General features: G+C 47.4%; 1 protein-coding gene across 1 annotated transcript in view; it reads right to left on the bottom strand.

Annotated features, from left to right (window-relative positions):
• The window catches only part of LOC139369581 (xylosyltransferase 1-like), a 131288-nt gene that overhangs the window by 81001 nt on the left and 28267 nt on the right, over positions 1 to 22020 (bottom strand). The gene's annotated exons all lie outside the window — the stretch shown is intronic.

Here is a 22020-nt window from a genome sequence, read left to right on the forward strand (position 1 = left end):
GCATGAGTGGAAGTGCACACACACACACGGAGAAAACTCCCTCTATACATGATGAGAGGAAACAACACTGGCTCGTCTCGTTCCAATTTCATCATCACTGTTTTTCTCCGTCTCAATCCACCGGCCCTTAAAAACATATCCTAGCCTTTATAGTCTAGCGCACGCACGCACGCATGCACGCACGCACGCACGCACACACACACTCTCTCTCCACCGAGCCAGGAGAGACATTCTCAGGCTGGTACCATCTGTCCTACCCATCTCTTTCGGCCTCGCCGCCAGGCCACCAGTGAGTTGTGCTCAGTACCCACCTTGTCCCGCCGTCCACCTCACCATTTGACGCTAATTGCAGGAAATTATCTGTAATTTGTAAATGATTTAACCTTTACAGATGAAACGACCAAAGTCAGCTTGGCGGCAATGTAGGATCCCCCCGTGGACAAAAAGAGAGAGAGAACAGGACCGCGCTACAGACAGAAGTATGAAAATGACAGAGAGTGAGATTCAGATATCATTTAATTGCCCTGGTCAATTATCTGTGTGGTCCAAGTCCTAAAGTGTGTCATTGCGAGGTTGTGTGTGTGTGTTTTGTCTTTTGCTTTGTGTGTGTGTGTGTGTGTATGTCGCACACTGCCAGTGTGTGTGTGTGTGGCTGTGTCACTCGCTGTGTGTGTGTGTCGTTCCCAAAACAAGCCGGTGCCAGCCGCGACTGATAGGCTAATTAAACTCACCGCAGGGAATAAACGCTTCCTCTGCGCCTGCCATTTGTCATACCTGGCACAGAAATGTCACCAGCAAGAGAAACACAGCAGCAGACAGCGACTGACACACACAAACCCTGCCACCACAGTGAACGTGAGGCGGACACACACAGAGAGAGGAGCTGAGGTGACTGAGCTAGAGTTGCTATAGAGAGGGAGAGATGATGGGGACAAGAGAGGGACAGGGAGAGAGGATGGGGACAAGAGAGGGACAGGGAGAGAGGATGGGAACAAGAGAGGGACAGGGAGAGAGGATGTGGGACAAGAGAGGGACAGTGAGAGAGGATGGGGGACAAGAGAGGGACAGGGAGAGAGGATGGGGACAAGAGAGGGACAGGGAGAGAGGATGGGGACAAGAGAGGGATAGTGAGAGAGTATGGGGGACAAGAGAGGGACAGGGAGAAAGGATGGGAGAGAAGATGGGGGACAAGAGAGGGACAGGGAGAGAGGATGGGAGAGAGGATGGGGGACAAGAGAGGGACAGGGAGAGAGGATGGGAGAGAAGATGGGGGACAAGAGAGGGACAGGGAGAGAGGATGGGAGAGAGGATGGGGGACAAGAGAGGGACAGTGAGAGAGGATGGGAGAGAGGATGGGGGACAAGAGAGGGACAGGGAGAGAGGATGGGAGAGAAGATGGGGGACAAGAGAGGGACAGTGAGAGAGGATGGGAGAGAGGATGGGGAACAAGAGAAGGATAGTGAGAGAGGATGGGAGAGAGGATGGGGGACAAGAGAGGGATAGTGAGAGAGGATGGGGGACAAGAGAGGGACAGGGAGAGAGGATGGGAGAGAGGATGGGGGACAAGAGAGGGACAGGGAGAGAGGATGGGAGAGAGGATGGGGGACAAGATAGGGACAGGGAGAGAGGATGGGTACAAGAGAGGGACAGGGAGAGAGGATGGGGGACAAGAGAGGGACAGGGAGAGAGGATGGGGACAAGAGAGGGACAGGGAGAGAGGATGGGGACAAGAGATGGACAGGGAGAGAGGATGGGGGAAAGAGATGGACAGGGAGAGAGGATGGGGGACAAGAGAGGGACAAGGAGAGAGGATGGGGGACAAGAGAGGGACAGGGAGAGAGGATGGGGGACAAGAGAGGGACAGGGTGAGAGGATGGGAGACAAGAGAGGGACAGGGAGAGAGGATGGGGACAAGAGAGGGACAGGGAGAGAGGATGGGGGACAAGAGAGGGACAGGGAGAGAGGATGGGGGACAAGAGAGGGACAGGGAGAGAGGATGGGGACAAGAGAGGGACAGGGAGAGAGGATGGGGGACAAGAGAGGGACAGGGAGAGAGGATGGGGGACAAGAGAGGGACAGGGAGAGAGGATGGGGGACAAGAGAGGGACAGGGAGAGAGGATGGGGGACAAGAGAGGGACAGGGAGAGAGGATGGGGGACAAGAGAGGGACAGGGAGAGAGGATGGGGGACAAGAGATGGACAGGGAGAGAGGATGGGGACAAGAGAGGGACAGGGCGAGAGGATGGGGGACAAGAGAGGGACAGTGAGAGAGGATGGGGACAAGAGAGGGACAGGGAGAGAGGATGGGGGACAAGAGAGGGACAGGGAGAGAAGATGGGGGACAAGAGAGGGACAGGGAGAGAGGATGGGAGACAAGAGAGGGACAGGGAGAGAAGATGGGGGACAAGAGAGGGACAGGGAGAGAAGATGGGGGACAAGAGAGAGAGAGGGAGAGAGGATGAGGACAAGAGAGGGACAGGGAGAGAAGATGGGGGACAAGAGAGAGAGAGGGAGAGAGGATGAGGACAAGGGAGGGAGGGACAGATCTCACAGTTTGACCAGTATTCAACGTTTGTCCAGCATTTAACGTCAAATTCGACTGTTAAGTTTAGGCATTAACTCTGAATGGTTAAGGTAAGGGTTAAGGTTAGGCATTAACTCTGAATGGTTAAGGTAAGGGTTAAGGTTAGGCATTAACTCTGAATGGTTAAGGTAAGGGTTAAGGTTAGGCATTAACTCTGAATGGTTAAGGTAAGGGTTAAGGTTAGGCATTAACTCTGAATGGTTAAGGTAAGGGTTAAGGTTAGGCATTAACTCTGAATGGTTAAGGTAAAGGTTAAAGTTTGGGATGGGGTAAAAAATGGTTTGTGCCTAGCCGAAGCTTGCTGCTTAAGCCCATCCGCCATCCCCATCAACAACACTCTAGACGCAAGCCTACCTGATGGTAATAGCGCTCACTGTTGCCCCTAGTGGACGGTTTTGAAGGCATTTCCCGACATCTTGGGGACCTTGACGAATGTCTAATATCGACTTATATCTCCAGTGACCTGGCTGGGGTGAGAGGGAGGCATCTGATGAAGGAGAGTAGTGACAAATGAAAAAATAATGTTTTTGTGGGAGACTGAATGAGGAGGGAATTAACAGGAGGAGAGAGAGTGACAGAGAAACAGACAGACTGACACTGAGCTGGCTTAACAACATTAACCAGACAGCGTTGCTCACTCACTCGGCTCGCACACTCCAGTCTCAGGAGAGTATCCCACAATCCCTCCCTCCCTCCCTCCCCCTGTCAGGTCCCTGATAACATCCCACTCCTCGCCTCTCTCTCTCTCCCCTCTCTACCGGTCTGTCTGCCTGTGACAGTCCCCCCACCAACACCGTCCATCGCGGCACATAGACACACACACACACCGCGGCACAGCGCAGCTGTACGTTACAGGCGTGACATCTTTACTGGCGTGTAGACACAGCCCCCCAGACATCTCTAGATTCTAGAATGTTCCCCACCACTGTGCCGCAGCAGACACAGACATACTCCCACTGTGACGGCTGGCTGCTGGTGGGAAGGGAAGAACACCACAGTGTCATGTCACTGTCTTGTGTGTGGTACAAATGTCTAGTCTTGTGTACTACAATGCTACACAGGATGCTTGCTTGTAGCCTTTTACACAATGTAGACTTCCAAGTCAAGTATCTCTCATGTACAAGATGATATCAAAAGGCCGCTGTCTTTTTGAAAATTGGACTGTATTTCATTACAACAATTTATTAAACCATCCTTCACAAACAACTATTTCTAACAGCTGCCTCTCCTCTCCTCTCCTCTCCTCTCCTCTCCTCTCCTCCTCGGTCTCCTCACATCCTCCCTCCTGTCTCCTCTCCGCTCCTCTCCTCTCCGCTCATCTCCTCCTCGGTCTCCTCACATCCTCCCTCCTGTCTCCTTTCCTCTCCGCTCATCTCCTCCTCGGTCTCCTTACATCCTCCCTCCTGTCTCCATCTCCCATCTTGACAATTATAACCATTCATATCTCCCTTGTCTGTTCTATTAGTTGCTACACGCTGTTCAACAGCGCCCATACGTCGTCGTGGTGAGGCGTACTGCTCGCCATTGCGCTAAACATTGGGGCCCCATATGGAGCGTCGCCGTTGGAACCGTGTCTCTGTCGCCATGGGAACTGTGTCTGTCACAGTAGGACTCTGAGCTCCTGAGGTAGGTGGATGACGCCTCAGTATGAAACATACTGTATCTGAGACGTGTGTGTGTGTGTGTCCTCCATCTCAACCTGCTGTTTCCCACATCCCACTTCCTCCAGGAAATAGCATCTGTTCTGTTGTCTTTCCTCCTCTCTCTCTCCCTCTTGCTCTCTTTTTTCCCCAATGGGCTTTAATTACATGGGAAACATATGTTAACATTGCCAATGCAAGTGAAGTATATAATATACAAAAGTAAAATAAACAACACAAATGAACAGTAAACATAACACTCACAGAAGTTCCAAAAGAATAAAGACATTTCAGATAGTCATATTATGTATACAGTAGCTTGTGAAAGTATTCACCCCCTTGGCATTTTTCATATTTTGTTGCCTTACAACCTGGAATTAAAATAGATTTTTGGGGGGTTTGTATCACTTGAGTTACATAACATGCCTACCACTTTGAAGATGGAAAATATTTTTCTTGTGAAACAAACAACTGAAAACTTGAGCGTGCATAACTATTCATCCCAACAAAGTCAATACTTTGCAGAGCCACCTTTTGCAGCAATTACAGCTGCAAGTCTCTTGGAGTATGTCTCTATAAGCTTGGTATATCTAGTCACTGGGATTTTTGCCCATTCTTCAAGGCAAAACTGCTCCAGCTCCTTCAAGTTGGATGGGTTCCGCTGGTGTACAGCAATCTTTAAGTCTTAACACAGATTCTCAATTGGATTGAGGTCTGGGCTTTGACTATGCCATTCCAAGACATTTAAATGTTTCCCCTTAAACCCCTCGAGTGTTGCTTTAGCAGTATTCTTAGGGTCATGGACCTGCTGGAAGGTGAAACTCCGTCCCAGTCTCAAATCTCTGGAAGACTGAAACAGGTTTCCTTCAAAAATTCCTTCAAGAATATCCCTGAATGTAGCACCATCCATCATTCATTCAATTCTGACCCTACCGATGTAAAACATCCGCACAGCATGATGTTGCCACCACCATGCTTCGCTGTGGGGATGGTGTTCTCGGGGTGATGAGAGGTGTTGGGTTTGCACCAGACATAGCGTTTTCCTTGATGGCCAAAATCTCAATTTTAGTTTCATCTGACCAGAGTACATTCTTCTATAAGTTTGGGGAGTCTCCCACATGCCTTTTGGCAAACACCAAATGTGTTTGGATACTTTTTTCTTGAAGCAGTCTTTTTTCTGGTCACTCTTCCGTAAAGCCCAGCTCTGTGGAGTGTACGGCTTAAAGCGGTCCTATGGACAGATACTCCAATCTCCGCTGTGAAAGCTTTGCAGCTCCTTCAGGGTTATCTTTGGTCTCTTTGTTGCCTCTCTGGTTAATGCCCTCCTTGCCTGGTCTATGAGTTTTGGTGGGTGGCCCTCTCTTGGCAGGTTTGTTGTGGTGCCATATTCTTTCCATTTTTTTATAATGGATTTAATGGTGCTCCGTGGAATGTTCAAAGTTTCAAAGATATTTTTTTATAACCCAACCCTGATCTGTACTTCTCCACAACTTTGTCCCTGGCCTGTTTGGAGAGCTCTTTGACCTTCATTGTGCCGCTTGCTTAGTGGTGCCCTTTGCTTAGTGCTGTTACAGACTCTGGGGACTTTCAGAACAGGTGTATATATACTCTGAGATCATGTGACAGATCATGTGACACTTACTTACTTACTAAATACTTTTGCAAGGCACTGTATATACAGTGTTTTAACAATGTGCAAATGGTTAAAGTACAAAAAGGAAAATAAATAAACATAAATATTGGTTGTTTTTACAAGGGCGTTTGTTCTTTACTGGTTGCCCTTTTCGTCAGGCAACAGGTCACATATCTTGCTGCTGTGATGGCACACTGTGGTATTTCACCCAGTAGATATTGGAATTTATCAAAATCAGGTTTGTTTTCAAATTCTTTGTGGATCTGTGTAATCTGAAAAAATGTGTCTCTAACATGGTCATACATTTGGCAGGAGGTTAGGAAATGCAGCTCAGTTTCCACCTCATTTTGTGGGCAGTGTGCACATAGCCTGTCTTCTCTTGAGAGCCATGTCTGCCTACGGCAGGGCTATGCTCACTGAGTCTGTACATAGTCAAAGCTTTCCTTAAGTTTGGGTCAGTCACAGTGGTCAGGTATTCTACCTCTGTGTACTCTCTGTTCAGGGCCAAATAGCATTCTAATTTTCTCTGTTTTTTTGTTCATTCTTTCCAATGTGTCAAGAAATGTTCTTTTTGTTTTCTCATGATTCGGATGGGTCTAATTGTGTTGCTGTCCTGGTGCTCTGTGTGAACAGAGTCCCAGGACCAGCTTGCTTAGGGGATTCTTCTCCAGGTTCATCTCTCTGTAGGTGATGGTTTTGTTATGGAAGGTTTGGGAATCGCTTCCTTTTAGGTGGTTGTAGAACTTAACGTCTTTTTTCTGGATCTTAATAATTAGCGGGTATCGGCCTAATTCTGCTCTGCATGCATTATTGGTGTTTATGTTGCACACAAAATATATTTCTGCAGAATTCTGCATGCAGAGTCTCAATTTGGTGTTTGTCCCATTTTGTGAATTCTTGGTTGGTGGGCGGACCTCAGACCTCACAACCATAAAGGGCAATGGGTTCTATAACTAACTCAATAATAACCAATACAAATTAACAGTAAACTTACACTCACAGAAGTGGAACCCGTGGAACGGTTGTTAAGACACTAACAGCTTACAGACGGTAGGCAATTAAGGTCACAGTTATGAAACCTTAGGACACTAAAAAGGCCTTTCTACTGACTCTGAAAAACACCAAAAGAAAGATGCCCAGGGTCCCTGCTCATCTGCGTGAACGTGCCATAGGCATGCTGCAAGGAGGCATGAGGGCTGCAGATGTGGCCAGGGCAATACATTGCAATGTCCGTACTGTGAGATGCCTAAGACAGCGCTACAGGGTGACAGGACGGACAGCTGATCGTCCTCGCAGTGGCAGACCACGTGTAACAACACCTGCACAGGATCAGTACATCCGAACATCATACCTGCGAGACAGGTTCAGGATGGCAACAACAACTGCCCGAGTTACACCAGGAACGCACAATCCCTCCATCAGTGCTCAGACTGTCCGCAATAGGCTGAGAGAGGCTGGACTGAGGGCTTGTAGGCTTGTTGTAAGGCAGGTCCTCACCAGACATCACTGGCAACAACGTCGCCTATGGGCACAAACCCACCATCGCTGGACCAGACAGGACTGGCAAAAAGTGCTCTTCACTGACGAGTCGCGGTTTTGTCTCACCAGGGGTGATGGTCGGATTATGTTTTATCGTTGAAGGAATGAGTGTTACACAAAGGCCTGTACTGGGGCAGGATCACAGCATCATCGTGTGTGTGTCACAGCATCATCGGACTGAGCTTGTTGTCAGGCAATCTCAAAGCTGTGCGTTACAGGGAAGATATCCTCCTCCCTAATGTGGTACCCTTCCTGCAGGCTCATCCTGACATGACCCTCCGGCATGACAATGCCACCAGCCATACTGCTCGTTCTGTGCGTGATTTCCTGCAAGACATGAATGTTAGTGTTCTGCCATGGCCAGCGAAGAGCCCGGATCTCAATCCCATTGAGCATGTCTGGGACCTGTTGGATCGGAGGGTGAGGACTAAGGCCATTCCCCCCAGAACTGTCCGGGAACTTGCAGGTGCCTTGGTGGAAGAGTGGGGTAACATCTCACAGCAAGAACTGGCAAATCTGGTGCAGTCCATGAGGAGGAGATGCACTGCAGTAATTAATGCAGCTGGTGGCCACGCCAGATACTGACTGTAACTTTTGATTTCGACCCCCTCTTTGTTCAGGGGCACATTTTTCAATTTCTGTTAGTCACGTGTCTGTGGAACGTGTCTGTTTTGTTCATACAAATATTTACACATGTTAAGTTTGCTGAAAATCAACACAGTTGACAATGAGAGTACGTTTCTTTTTTGGGGAAAGAAACACCACACAGACGAGACAAGAATGAAAGACACAAATGAAAGACTCCTCAGATGTACCTGGGTGGGCCAGCGAGGCACCTTCTCTCTCTCTCTCTCTCTCTCTCTCTCTCTCTCTCTCTCTTTCTCTCTGTCTCTCTCTCTCTCGGTGCATGCTGGTAGTTTTTTGGAGTTTGAGTGTTTGGTGTGGAAAGCTCTATCCTAACTAACTTTCTTGATTCTTTTATTTACATGTTATTTTCTATGGTGGAGGGTTAATGAAATATTTGTTTTTAGCGGTATCCAAAGTTTTTTTTTCAAAGTTAGGGTGGAAGAGGACAGAGTAACTTTCTTGGGGGTTGGAAGGTGTAGTGTGCGCAATGGCTTCTCAGCCTAGGTGGAGCCTAAGGTGGAGGAGGTTCTGCTCGCTGTTGGTGAACAGGTAGGAGCTGAGTTTATACATTCTGCTTCTAGAATGAACAAAGCTGTGGTTGTGTTCATGAAAAGGGCTAATTTGGTCGGTAGGCTAATTGCTAGCGGAATATTTGTAAGGGATGTGTTGGTGTCAATTTCACCTCTCTCTACCCCTTCAACAAGAGTTGTAGTGGCAAATTTGCCTCCGTTTATTACGGATGATCAAATTAGGAAAGAGCTGAGTCGTTTTCGTAAGTTTGCTAGCGGTTTCCGTGTACTGTCAGCAGGTTTTCAGGCAGATGCCGTTAAGCACGTTGTTTCGTTCAGGAGGCAAGTGTTTATGTTTCTGAACAATAATGAGCAACAGCTAAATGTGCATTTTAAAGTGAGGCATGGGGAGGGGCTCTATACCGGTTTTGCCAGCACAGATAGTCTACGGTGTTTTGAATGTGGGGATTTGGGGCACAAGAGTTGTGCGTGCCCACATAAAGGCCATAGACAAGGTGAGGGTACAACGGCAGGTGGGGGAAATCAAGGTCAAAATGCAGGGGGTAAGGAGATGCAGATAGCAGAGGCTGGGCCTAGTCAGGCTAGAGATGGTAGGGTAGTGGAGGCTGGGTCTAGTCAGGCTAGAGATGGTGGAGAAGCAGAGGCTGGGTCTAGTCAGGCTAGAGATGGTGGGGTAGCTGAGGCTGGGCCTAGACATGCTATGGAGGGTGGTGCAGATGATGCTGGGCCGAGTCATGCTTTGGAGGGTGGTGCAGATAATGCTGGGCCGAGTCATGCTATGGAGGGTGGTGTAGCTGAGGCTGGCCCTAGTCATGCTATGGAGGGTGGTGCAGATGATGCTGGGCCTAGTCATGCTATGGAGGGTGGTGTAGCTGAGGCTGGCCCTAGTCATGCTATGGAGGGTGGTGTAGCTGAGGCTGGGCCTAGTCATGCTGTGGAGGGTGGTGCAGATGATACTGCGTCTAGTCAGGTTATTCTAGTGGATGAGGAGAGTATAGTGGGGAAGTGTAAGAGATTAGGGGGGAGGAGGAGGGTGTCAAGAGGAAAAAGAAAAAGGGTGTGGACAAAGGCACCATGGAAATGTTGCCTGTTGCTGTGGGTGAGGCCCTAACCAGAGAGAAAGGGCAGGTGGTCAGGGTGGGAGATAGAGAAGAGGAGGAAAGTGAGTCTGAGGAAGAGGATGAGGAGTTATTTTTTTCAGACTCCTCTTCAATTGGCCCGGAGCTGACAGCCAGTCAACCCGAGGGGTCTAAGTACACGTTGAGAGAACTGACAAGGTTCCTGAATGAGACTAAGGGGAAAAAAGTTAATCTTGAGGCTTTTTTTCCTGATCCTAGAAAGTTTGTAAGATCAGTACATGCTATGAGAAATGAGGGGCATGGTGTCCTCTCACCCAGGAAACGGTTTAGGTTGAGGAAGTGGGTCACAACAGTGCGTAAAGGTTTACCTTCAGACACTGTTTAAATGTTTAATTTCTTACTGACACTGGGGCTTTTTGAGCTTTGCTATTGGTCTATTTCTCTGCTGGCTTTTCTCCCATTTCTTATGGAGACTCTTCGGGTAGGATCGCTCAATATAAATGGCGCCAGAGATGCGGGAAAGAGGAGTGTGTTGGGTGAATATGTAAAACAAAAAAAAGTACAGGTGTTGTTTCTGCAGGAGACGCATAGTGATGTGGTGAATGAAGTTGATTGGGGGCTCTGGTGGAAAGGGGCAAGTGTGTTGAGCCATGGGACAAATCTTAGTGCAGGGGTGGCAGTCCTTTTGCACCGGGTCTGGCTGTAAAAATTGGAGGTGTGTAGGTTGCTTGTTGTTAAAGCAGAAATTAACAACATGTGTTTTGTCTTTATAAATGTGTATGCGCCTAACACAGGGAGAGAAAGAGGGGTTCTATTTGGGAGTCTTAGACAGGAACTCTCACAAGTAGCGCCTGAGGAGATGCTGGTGATCGGAGGTGACTGGAACTGTACAATGGATTTTACAAAAGACAGAAATGGGGAAGAGCCTCATTCAGTGTCAGTGGGAGTGTTAAGGGATATCTTTAATCAGTTTGACCTAGTGGATGTTTGGAGAACTAAACATCCAAACACAAGACAGTATACGTGGGTGAAGGTTTTTGGGGTTAGGGTGAGTGCAGCTCGACTTGATCGTTTTTACATGTCCAGGAATCAGAGCAATAGGCTGCTGGGTGCTACCATTCTCCCAGTGGGGTTTTCGGATCACCACATAACCATGGCTCGGCTGTCTATTTCACCAGGGCCCCGGCAGGCATCTTATTGGAAGTTCAATGTAAAGCTCTTACAAGATGCCACTTTTTGCTCAGGTTTCCAGACTTTTTGGGAAAGATGGGGGCAGCGAAGAGAGGAGTATGAGTCTCTGAGTCAATGGTGGGATGTGGGGAAAGTGCAAATTCGGTTTTTCTGTCAACAGTATACTGCTCTCTCATCCTCAGAGGCTAGGAGAGTATTGGGGGAACTAGAGCGGTGTATTAGTGAGATGGAGGTAGAGATGGTGGGGCAAGGCAATGTAGGCCTCCAGGCTAACTTAGCCGAATTACGTAGGGACCTGGGCAGTTTTTTCCAGGTTAAAGCAAAGGGAGCACTTGTAAGAGCTAGGTTCTCCATGCTCAAGGAGATGGATGCTCCCAGCTCATTCTTCTTTGGTTTGGAAAGACAGAGCAGTGAAGCCAAGGGTATGCATTGTCTACGGCTGTCTGATGGGCGGGTGACCTCTGTGGTGGGGGAGATGCAGGAGTGGACTGTGGAGTTTTATACTGAATTGTATAGGGCAGAAATGTGTGATCCTATGTGTGCTCAGGTCTTGTTCGCAGGACTCCCTAAGCTCTCTCGGGCACAGAGGGATGAAATGGACATTCCTCTGTTGTCACATGAACTGGCAGAGGCAGTAATCCAGATGTCCCCCGGTCGTGCACCTGGGGTCGATGGACTTCCAGTGGAATTTTACAAAAAATTCTGGGGAACAATTGGACAGGATTTCTTTTGCGTGTTGCGTGAATGCGTCGGGGTAGGAGAGTTGCCGATGAGCTGCCGTCGGGCGCCTCTGACTCTCCTGCCCAAAAAAGGGGACTTGTGTGAACTTAAGAACTGGAGGCCTGTGGCATTACTCTGTGCGGACTACAAGATTTTTGCCAAGGTCCTCTCTAACAGACTGAAGTCCCATCTGGACTCTATAATACACAAGGACCAGACATATTGTGTACCGGGACGCTCAATCACGGACAACTTGTTCTTGATTAGGGACATGTTGGACTTGTCGAGAGATTCTAATGTGACCTTTGGACTGGTCTCTTTAGATCAAGAGAAGGCTTTTGATAGAGTGGATCATGAGTATCTGTTTAATGTGATGTCTGTGTTTGGGTTTGGGAAGAGTTTTGTGACCTGTGTGAAGCTGTTGTATGCTGGGGCGTCATGTATGGTTAAGGTGGGAGGGGGGCTCAGTAGGCCAGTCTGGGTGAGAAGGGGCATTAGACAAGGATGCCCTCTATCTGGGCAGCTGTACACACTAGCCATTGAGCCTTTTTTAGAACTGCTACGCAGGAGACTGCAGGGAGTGTGCTGGACAGGCATGGATGTGGTGACAGGAATAGCAGTCTCAGCATATGCAGATGATGTTTCTGTGATGGTCAGGGATGGGCAAGATATGCAGGAACTAGAGACTAGTCTGAAGGTGTACGAGGGAGCTTCATCAGCTAAGGTAAACTGGGGAAAGAGCAAAGCTCTGTTATGTGGGGCATGGGGGGATAGGGCTCCTCCTCTGCTTCCAGGGGGTTTGCAGTGGGGTTGTGAAGGGCTTAAAGTGTTGGGGGTGTACCTGGGGTCGGAGAGGTGGGTCAGCAAGAACTGGGAGGGGCTGTCACAGGCAGTGGTGTCAAGACTGGCCAGGTGGAGGTGGCTCCTGTCCCAAGTGTCATATAGAGGGAGGGTGCTGATAATCAACAACCTGGTGGCATCTTCCTTGTGGCATAAACTGGCTGTCCTCAACCCCCCCGCCGGTCTGCTTGCAGACCTGCAACGCAAGCTGGTGGATTTCTTTTGGTCGGGACATCACTGGCTGAAGGCAGCAGTTTTGTACATGACCGTCCACGAAGGAGGACAGGGCCTGGTGGAGCTGGAGAGCAGGATGGCTGCTTTCCGACTAAAGGCGGTGCAGAGACTGCTGTACCACACTGATGTTGGCTGGAGGGAACCAGCATGCGCGCTGCTGAGGAGAGCTGGCGGATTAGGGTTGGACCGGCAGCTGTTCCTCATGAAGCTGGAGAGGCTGAGTACAGCAGGTCTCTCAGAGTTTTACTCTGCGGTGCTGAGGGCCTGGCAGCTGCTAAGGCCCACACGAGAAGGGGGTGTGGAGCCTGGGCAGTGGGTGTGGGAGGAGCCTATCTTCCACAACCCAGCCATCCCTTTGAGATCGGTTCAGTCGGCCACCCTGCAGAGGCAACTGATGGCAGGGGGTTTACAAAGGCTGGGTGACCTGAGACTGCTGGGGGAGGAGGGGTGGAAAACCCCGGAGGTCTTGGCGCAACAAACAGGAATAACGTCTCTTAGGCTGCTGGAGAGATTCCTGGAGGAGGTCCAGGAGGCACTGTCTGAGCCGGTAAGGGGGGTGTTTGAGAGGCCAAAGGGAGAGGGGCCACCAATGTTCCCACCACTGCAGGTGACGGCAGAGACTGGAGACTGGCAAGGGGGTCTGGAGGACTTGTTAGATTTTAACACTCCGAGCCTGGGGGAGTTTGAGGGGGTGGGAGGTAAAGCCCTCTACAACCTCTGCGTTAAGGTTAGGAGCATTAGAAGCCTAACAGGAGTGAAGGCACATCAGTGGCAGGGGGTATGTGGGGCGGAGAGTATGGTGGGTTTTAGATGGAGGGCGCTCTACAAACCCCCAGTACCAAAGAGGTCAGGGGACCTCCAGTGGAGGGTTCTTCATGGAGCCCTGGCCACTAACAGCTGGTTGGCACGGGTTGATCCGGGAATTGGGCAGGGGTGTCCTTTCTGTCAAATGAAAGAAACTGAAATTCATGTGTTTTCTGTGTGCACCAGGTTAATGCCATTAATGTCTCTGTTGGAATGTCTGTGTGACAGGTTGGGGGTGTTTTTTGCTGTTGGGATGTTCATAATGGGATACAGGTATTCGAGTAAGGAGAAAGAAAAATGTGTTTTGTTGAATTTTCTGTTTGCTCAGGCAAAGTTAGCTATTTGGCTAACAAGGAGGGACAGGGTTAAAGGTGGGGGGATAACAGACCCTTTACTACTGTTTAATGGGATGGTCTCTGCGCGCCTTAGGGTTGAGTTTGAGTTCTATAAAATGATCAAATGTGTGGAGATGTTTGAGGAGATATGGTGTGTTGGGGGGGCTGTCTGTATTGCTGGGGAAGATGTTTTGGATATACGGTTGTAGGAGAGGGTTTTTGTGTATGGTGATTTGTATCATGTGGTAGATGGATAGATGAGTATGGTACATGAATGCAGTACAGGATATATTTTTATTTTTTATTTTAGGAGTGGGGGGGTGAGTTTTAAATGAATTGAGAATGTTTCAATAAAGAAAGACCGAAAGTCAAAAGTCTCTCTCTCTCTCTCTCTCTCTCTCTCTCTCTCTCTCTCTCTCTCTCTCTCTCTCTCTCTCTCTCTCTCTCTCTCTCTCTCTCTCTCTCTCTCTCTCTCTCTCTCTCTCTCTCTCTCTCTCTCTCTCTCTCTCTCTCTCTCTCTCTCTCTCTCTCTCTCTCTCTCTCTCTCTCTCTCTCTCTCTCTCTCTCTCTCTCTCTCAACAGTTGCTGACACAAGCATCTAAACAACTCCATGTGTGCCACACAAAGATACTGCTGCTACGCCTTCATAATGCATTATACATTAATTATTACTGCCAATCACTAATCATCAGACGCATTGGAACACTTTTAAGCCTTTGTATTAGTCTTATTTGTTTAGCTAACAATTAAGGTTTAGCTAAGACCAATCCCTCTGTGCTGGGGTGTGATAATGAGAGGAAGAGGAAGAGGAGAAATCTCACAGTGACGGGCACCCGGGATTTGAGTTCTCTCCTCTTTGAATCTCGCCCTCCTCCAGCTCAGCCTAACTGACATGTTCTTATTTTATTCCTCTCAGGACTCTCACATTTTAATTAGGCCAGTTTAAATCTCCTCCCGCTCCTCCGTACACACACGCACACGCCGAGCGCGCACAGGCAGAAAGAAGCACACTCACACACAGACACACAAACACAGACACTATATATCTCATGTACTGTAGCGAAGCCACTGATCCCTTCTCTTGCTTGTCAGCTTCTCTCGTGACTCGCAAGATGCCAGTTCTCTTTTGATCTATGATGTTTTCACACTAAATCCTACTGCAGTCTCTTTGTAAAGGGGGGTAAAAACAAAAATGGGAGGAATAAATACATGATTGAATGCTGGAATTCAATAAGGGACTAGAGCTCAATAAATATATAGAGAGACAACAGAGAAACTTCAGAAGGTACAGCCAGAGGACAGCAGTCACACAATGCTGCTGAGAGGATGGGCCGAGTCTGGCTTTAGTCACAGAGATAGATAACCTGAGCACCCTTCACTCTCCTTGTGGTCATAGAACGGTCAGTGACTGATGTGTGTGTGTGTGTAGCCCGCGGGCATGTGTACTGTGTGCAGTATGTGTGTGTTATGTGTAAACTGGGTGTGTATTTATAAGATGTGTCATCTCACCAGGGGTCTGGCTGCTCTCCAGCTGTGGTAGAAACAGAGAGGAAATGAGTTTCTGCTAAAGCCACTGATGAAGCTTTTACACATTTTCCATTATGACAGCAGGGGTCATTTCTACACACACACACACACACACACACACACACCAATCGCAGCAGGGGAATTTACTATGGCTTGAATGTCATGCTTAGGGGCCTAACTAAGATTTCAAATAGTAGTTTCCCATCTGGTTCTGGTTGCAATCCCCTTTTACTAGATACCTCTCTACATGTTGGGTGTCAGGTTAAAAACAACTCTCCCTTCTACTCAGCTGATGGACAGAGAAATACAGTCTTGTAGTGAAACTGGTAGGGAAGGAAATGATGGTGCCGTGACAACCCCCGTTTACCTGATACTTCTACATGTCGTTGGGTGTCAAGTTAAAAATACCTTCCCTTCTACTCAATTGGTGGGCAGGGAAATATAAGCCTGTTCCCAGATCTGTTTGTGCTGTTTTGCCAACTCCTAGCGTGACAATGACCATAGGGGTTAGGAGACAGCAAAACAGCTCTGGGACCAGGCTGATATAGGCCTACACTACAGTAAAGAACAAATAGGTACAAGAACATGGGGGCGCCTATGACACAAGAAGGAATGCCTAAACATCCATCTACATATTTCCTGAGTCTTTTCTTGTTATTTCCTGCTTTTTTTGTGGAGGAGCATTATATTACTCACACGTTCACTGTTTCATTCCCTACCACCCACTCATCCACCCACCTCTCACACATATCATAAAGAACTTTACCAGACACATCTATACACACACGGACTATACGTTCACACACACACACACACACACACACACACACACACACACACACACACACACACACACACACACACACACACACACACACACACACACACACACACACACACACACACACACACACACACACACACCACACACACACACACACACACACACACAACACCCTCACCACCATACACACTCTTACTTCTCAAGGTCAGCAGCTCCTGGGGCCTTTAATCAGGGTGACTGCACCCCCTTCCCTCACTCCTCTGCCCCCCTCCTGTCTACCTCGCCCATCATCCATCTCTGAGACAGAGCTCCTTTCCAGCCATGGCAGCTCACAGAGGAATACCAGTAGATTTCATCCACCACAGACCCGCCACCAATCATACTTTCCTACTACAGCACTACTTCAGCTGCTGATCCATCCAGTCATCCATACTGCACTGTCTGGACTAGAGGCTAGGCTACTAGCTAATTGTATGCTACTGTATTGTAGGGCTAGGAGTTTATTATGCTAATGGTAGTAACTATAGCTAACAGTATTAGCTGCTTTAGGCTTGTAGTATTGGTTAGCTAGGCTAATCGTTTGTCTAGGAGACGGACAGGGCCAGACTGAGGCTAGGCTAGTAGCTAACAGCGCTACTGTATCAAATGGATTAGCTTAGGTATGCTACTGCTATGCTAACATAGCCTGAGTGGGAAACCGATTAGACCAGACTGGGTTTCCACTCACCACAGTCTAGTCTAAAGAGGAAACTGTTCAAACCTAGAGAAGCCAGCAATGTGTGTGCAATGAAGTCGTGACAGAGGTACATCTTGGTTTAAAGGGGGAGGGAAGGATTGGGTGGAGGAAGGGGAGGAGTGGGGGCGAGTGAGGCATGTGGAAAAGGGGGGTATAGGGTTAAGGAATGTTGATGAATGTGCATGTGTGTTTCATGAGAGAACGTATGCATAGAGGGTCGTAAAGTAACAGTCAAGCACGACAACAGTAAATATATCATATAAATCACAGTATTACACTTTTAATGTGGAAAATATAACTAAATATACATGGTATATGATACAATTCCGCGGACAGGCTGGCATTAGAGCACATACATGGAAGGTGATCGTTGTAACTCAACTGAGTCCAATACTTAGTGCTGTTAAAGACAGTCAGTCAGTAATACCATCAGTGAACACTGCAGCCCAGAGAGGAGCAGTCAGTCCCCACGGTGGCTCTCAACCCTCTGTGTGACAGAGAGAGTGAACACTGTATCCCCCTTTCATCTTTCATAAGCCCTATCAGCGCTGTCTCTGTGTGTGTGTGTGTGTGTGTGTGTGTGTGTGTGTGTGTAATCTGCTTCAACAGTAATGACACTAAACTCTCACACACACACACACACACAACCTCATAACTTTGCTATCACTGAACACTCAAGTAGTCAGTCTGTGAAGTCAAAGCCGTAACATGATGTTCATACAATAGAACATGGTGAATTAGTGCTTATACATCTGACATACAGTAAGGGAAGTCATATGGAATGCCACATTGACACAAGCTGCATCTGGCTGTTGATTCTTTGGAGCATACTAGAGGGACTAAGCAGGGCATTAATGACTAAATAAAAGCCATTTTTCTTTTGGCTTATTTATGTGTGTGAAACAGCTGTTTGTATCACAAGGGAGATAGAGAGAGGGGTGGTGGGTCAGAGAGAGAGAGAGAGAGAGAGATAGAAGAGGGGAAAGAGAGAGGGGGGTCAGAGAGAGAGAGAGAAGGAGAGAGAGAGAGGGGTGGTGGGTCAGAGAGAGAGAGAGAAAGATAGAGAGGGATGTAGGGGCGGTCAGAGGGGGGGGCTGGTCAGAGAGAGAGGCGTGGTGGGGGGGTCAGAGAGAGAGAGAGAGAAAGATAGAAGAGGGGAAAGAGAGAGGGGTGTCAGAGAGAGAGAGAGAGAGAGAGAGGGGGGTGTAGGGGCGGTCAGAGAGAGAGAGAGAGAGAGAGAGAGAGAGAGAGAGAGAATGTAGGGGTGGTTAGAGAGAGAGAGGGGTGGAGGGCCAGTCAGAGAGAGAGAGAGAGAGAGATGGAAGAGAGAGAGAGGGGAATGGAGAGTGAGAGGAGGGAGATGGAGGGATGTAGGTTGATAACCAGATACAGATCAGGAATGATCTGGATTAAATGGTGAGCTGGGCTGAGCTGGGCTTTATCCCCTGTTCTAGTGCTGGGTCCAGATCCAGTTCTGGTTCCAGTAGGATGCCAGTGGAACAGGGCCATGGTTCTACCACAGACCCTGGAGACAAACAGACACAGGCAGTCCTGATTCTGTTCTGCCCATTTGGTATGTGTGTGTGTGTGTGTGTGTGTGTGTGTGTGTGTGTGTGTGTGTGTGTGTGTGTGTGTGTGTCTCAGTGATTACCCAGCCTGGCTCAACCCACTCTTTCAGTGGAAACCAGTCAGACTGAGGTTTTCTCGGACCAAGGCCAAGTGGTGGTGAACTAACTCACAGTAGGCTACAGTCAAGGTAGCATTCCTGTATAAACTGTGAACATATTGATTTGTCTGAATAAGCCTAATTATATTCTATCCAGCTACCTTGTTAGGACACAGGCCTACGTATAGGCTTCTCTGAACTGGATAACGTACAGTAACAATCAACATAACATATTCTGTGTACTGAAGTCTGCACTACTATGGTTTGCACATAAACAGAAAGCCAGTGATCACAGAGAGAGATGTGTTGAAAGCAGAGCCAGTGTTTCTTCTGACCAGGCTGTGTGTACGACCAGGCATATAATCTCTGTACCGTATTGCCAGGCTAGAAATGGCTAAAGCCCAGAAACAGGAGCTCAGATTATCCCAGGTTTGGAAAGGATGATCCGACTGGAGTACTAGGCCTGACCGGGAAGGCACACAGTGTGTGTGTGTGTGTGTGTGGAGGCCTCAGTGCCGTCCGTGGCTTTGTATTCGGAGTGTGTCGCCCCGGCCGCAGCGGGAGCAGCTAGGCAGCCCGGCGGCATCCATTTGTCAGCACATCGTACCCACAATCCTCTGGGGCTTGAGAGAAGGCGAAGAGTGGAGGGGAGAGATGTCAGGGCAGAGGGCTTGGTGTGACTCGACACACACACCAGGAAATACAAAATATGTACACACACACACACACACACACACACACACACACACACACACACACACACACACACACACACACACACACACACACACACACACACACACACACACACACACACACACAGTATGTAAGACAACTACATACACACACTAGAGAGCGAACTCGTGAACACACACACACCTCCCCACTTCAAGGTAGCATTCTACCCCATGCCAGCATCTTTCACCTTTGATGTTCCCTGTAACACAAAACAGCCAGATATCTGCATCCCAAATGCTACCATTTTCCCTTTAAAATGCACTACATTTGAGCAGGGCCCAATAGAGAATAGGGGGCCATTTGGGACACACATCATACACTATACCTCCCCCCCACCGAACATATCCTCCTACCCTTCATCCATAAAACATCACACTTTACACATCCTTGAAGTAGACAACACAGCCTTTAAGCAGGTGTCCTCAGCTCTGACCCTACGAGGTCCGGAGCCTGCTGGTTTTCTCTTCTACCCGATAGTTCATTGAACCCACCTGGTGTGCCAGGTCTAAATCAGTCCCTGATTAGAGGGGAACAATGGAAACAAAAATAAACTGGCTTCGATGTCCAGAGTTGAGTTTTGTGGGATATATAGGATATACAGCAGAGCTGATAGACAGTATGTGACTTAAAATCAACTCTTGATTAGCGTTCTCCAGGAGAAAGTGTTTCTCTGGAGGAGAGGAAAGTGGTGCGTGTCTGTGTGTGTGTGTGTTGTAAATACCTGGAACCTATAGTAATCTAATGGCTATCATAGTGGCTTATTAAAAACACTAGTAAATAGCATTCAAATCAACATATTTTCCCTCTCTAGCTTGTCATAGGTAAACGTTTCAACTAGAGGTCGACCGATTATGATTTTTCAACACCGATGCCGATTATTGGAGGATAAAAAAAAGCCAATACCGATTAATCAGACGATTTTTAAAATGTATTTGTAATACTGATAATTACAACAAGACTGAATGAACACTTATTTTAACTTAATGTAATACATCAATAAAATCAATTTAGCCTCAAATAAATAATGAAACATGTTCAATTTGGTTTAAATAATGCAAAAACAAAGTGTTGGAGAAGAAAGTAAAAGTGCAATATGTGCTTTGTAAGAAAGCTAACGTTTAAGTTCCTTGCTCAGAACATGAGAACATATGAAAGCTGGTGGTTCCTTTTAACATGAGTCTTCAATATTCCCAGGTAAGACGTTTTAGGTTGTAGTTATTATAGGAATTATATGACTATTTCTCTCTATACCATTTGTATTTCATATACCTTTGACTATTGGATGTTCTTATAGGCACTTTAGTATTGCCAGTGTAACAGTATAGCTTCCGTACCTCTCCTCGCTCCTCCCTGGGCTCGAACCAGGAACACAACGACAACAGCCACCCTCGAAGCAGCGTTACCGATGCAGAGCAAGGGGAACAACTACTCAAAGTCTCAGAGCGAGTGACATTTGAAACGCTATTAGCGCGCACCCCGCTAACTAGCTAGCCATTTCACATCACATCGTTACACCAGCCTAATCTCGGGAGTTGATAAGCTTGAAGTCATAAACAGCAGAGCTGCTGGCAAAACGCACGAAAGTGCTGTTTTAATTAATGCTTATGAGCCTGCTGGTGCCTACCATCGCTCAGTCAGACTGCTCTATCAAATCATAGACTTAATTATAACATAATAACACACAGAAATATGAGTAGGTCATTAATATGGTCGAATCCGGAAACTATCATCTCGAAAACAAGACGTTTATTCTTTCAGTGAAATACGGAACCGTTCCGTATTTTATCTAATGGTTGGCATCCATCAGTCTAAATATTCCTGTTACATTGTACAACCTTCAATGTTATGTCATAATTATGTAAAATTCTGGCAAGGCTGCCCAGACTCTTGCATATACCCTGACTCTACGTGCAATGAACGCAAGAGAAGTGACACAATTTCACCTGGTTGATATTGCCTGCTAACCTGGATATCTTTTAGCTAAATATCCAGGTTTAAAAATACATACTTCTGTGAATTTATTTTAAGAAAGGCATTGGTGTTTATGGTTAGGTACACGTTGGAGCAACGACAGTCCTTTTTCGCGAATGTGCACCACATCGATTATATGCAACACAGGACACGCTAGATAAACAAGTAATATCATCAACCATGTGTAGTTATAACTAGTGACTATGATTAAGTTTAATGCTTGCTAGCAACTTACCTTGGCTTCTTACTGCATTCGCGTAACATGCAGGCTCCTCGTGAGGCAGGTGGTTAGAGCGTTGGACTAGTAACCGTAAGGTTGCAAGATTGAATCCCTGAGCTGACAAGGTACAAATCTGTCATTCTGCCCCTGAACGAGGCAGTTAACCCACCGTTCCTAGGCCGTCATTGAAAATAAGAATGTGTTCTTAACTGACTTGCCTGGTTAAATAAAGATTAAATAAAGGTGTAAAAAATGTAAATTAAAATCGGCATCCAAAATTAGCGATTTCCTATTGTTATGAAAACTTGAAATCGGCCCTAATTAATCGCCCATTCCGATTAATCGGTCGACCTCTAGGTTCAACCGTAGAATATAATGACTAGAATGGAAAATCCCATTCAAATGAATGCAGCTCTCCAATTGGTTGCCAAAGGAGAGAGTTTCAATCATACATTTAGAATGACTAGAGCGGAAAATCCCATTAAAGTCAATGTTACATGTTGAGTGTACCAGTCATATTGCCTCTCTGTTCTGTTTTCTATTTCTATGGTTCCGGACACCGTTCTAGTAATTACATATCTATCTTTGTCTTGTTGAAACGCACTGAACACTCCATTGGTTT

This window comes from Oncorhynchus clarkii, chromosome 17 (assembly GCF_045791955.1).
Source record: "Oncorhynchus clarkii lewisi isolate Uvic-CL-2024 chromosome 17, UVic_Ocla_1.0, whole genome shotgun sequence".
NCBI lineage: Eukaryota > Metazoa > Chordata > Actinopteri > Salmoniformes > Salmonidae > Oncorhynchus > Oncorhynchus clarkii.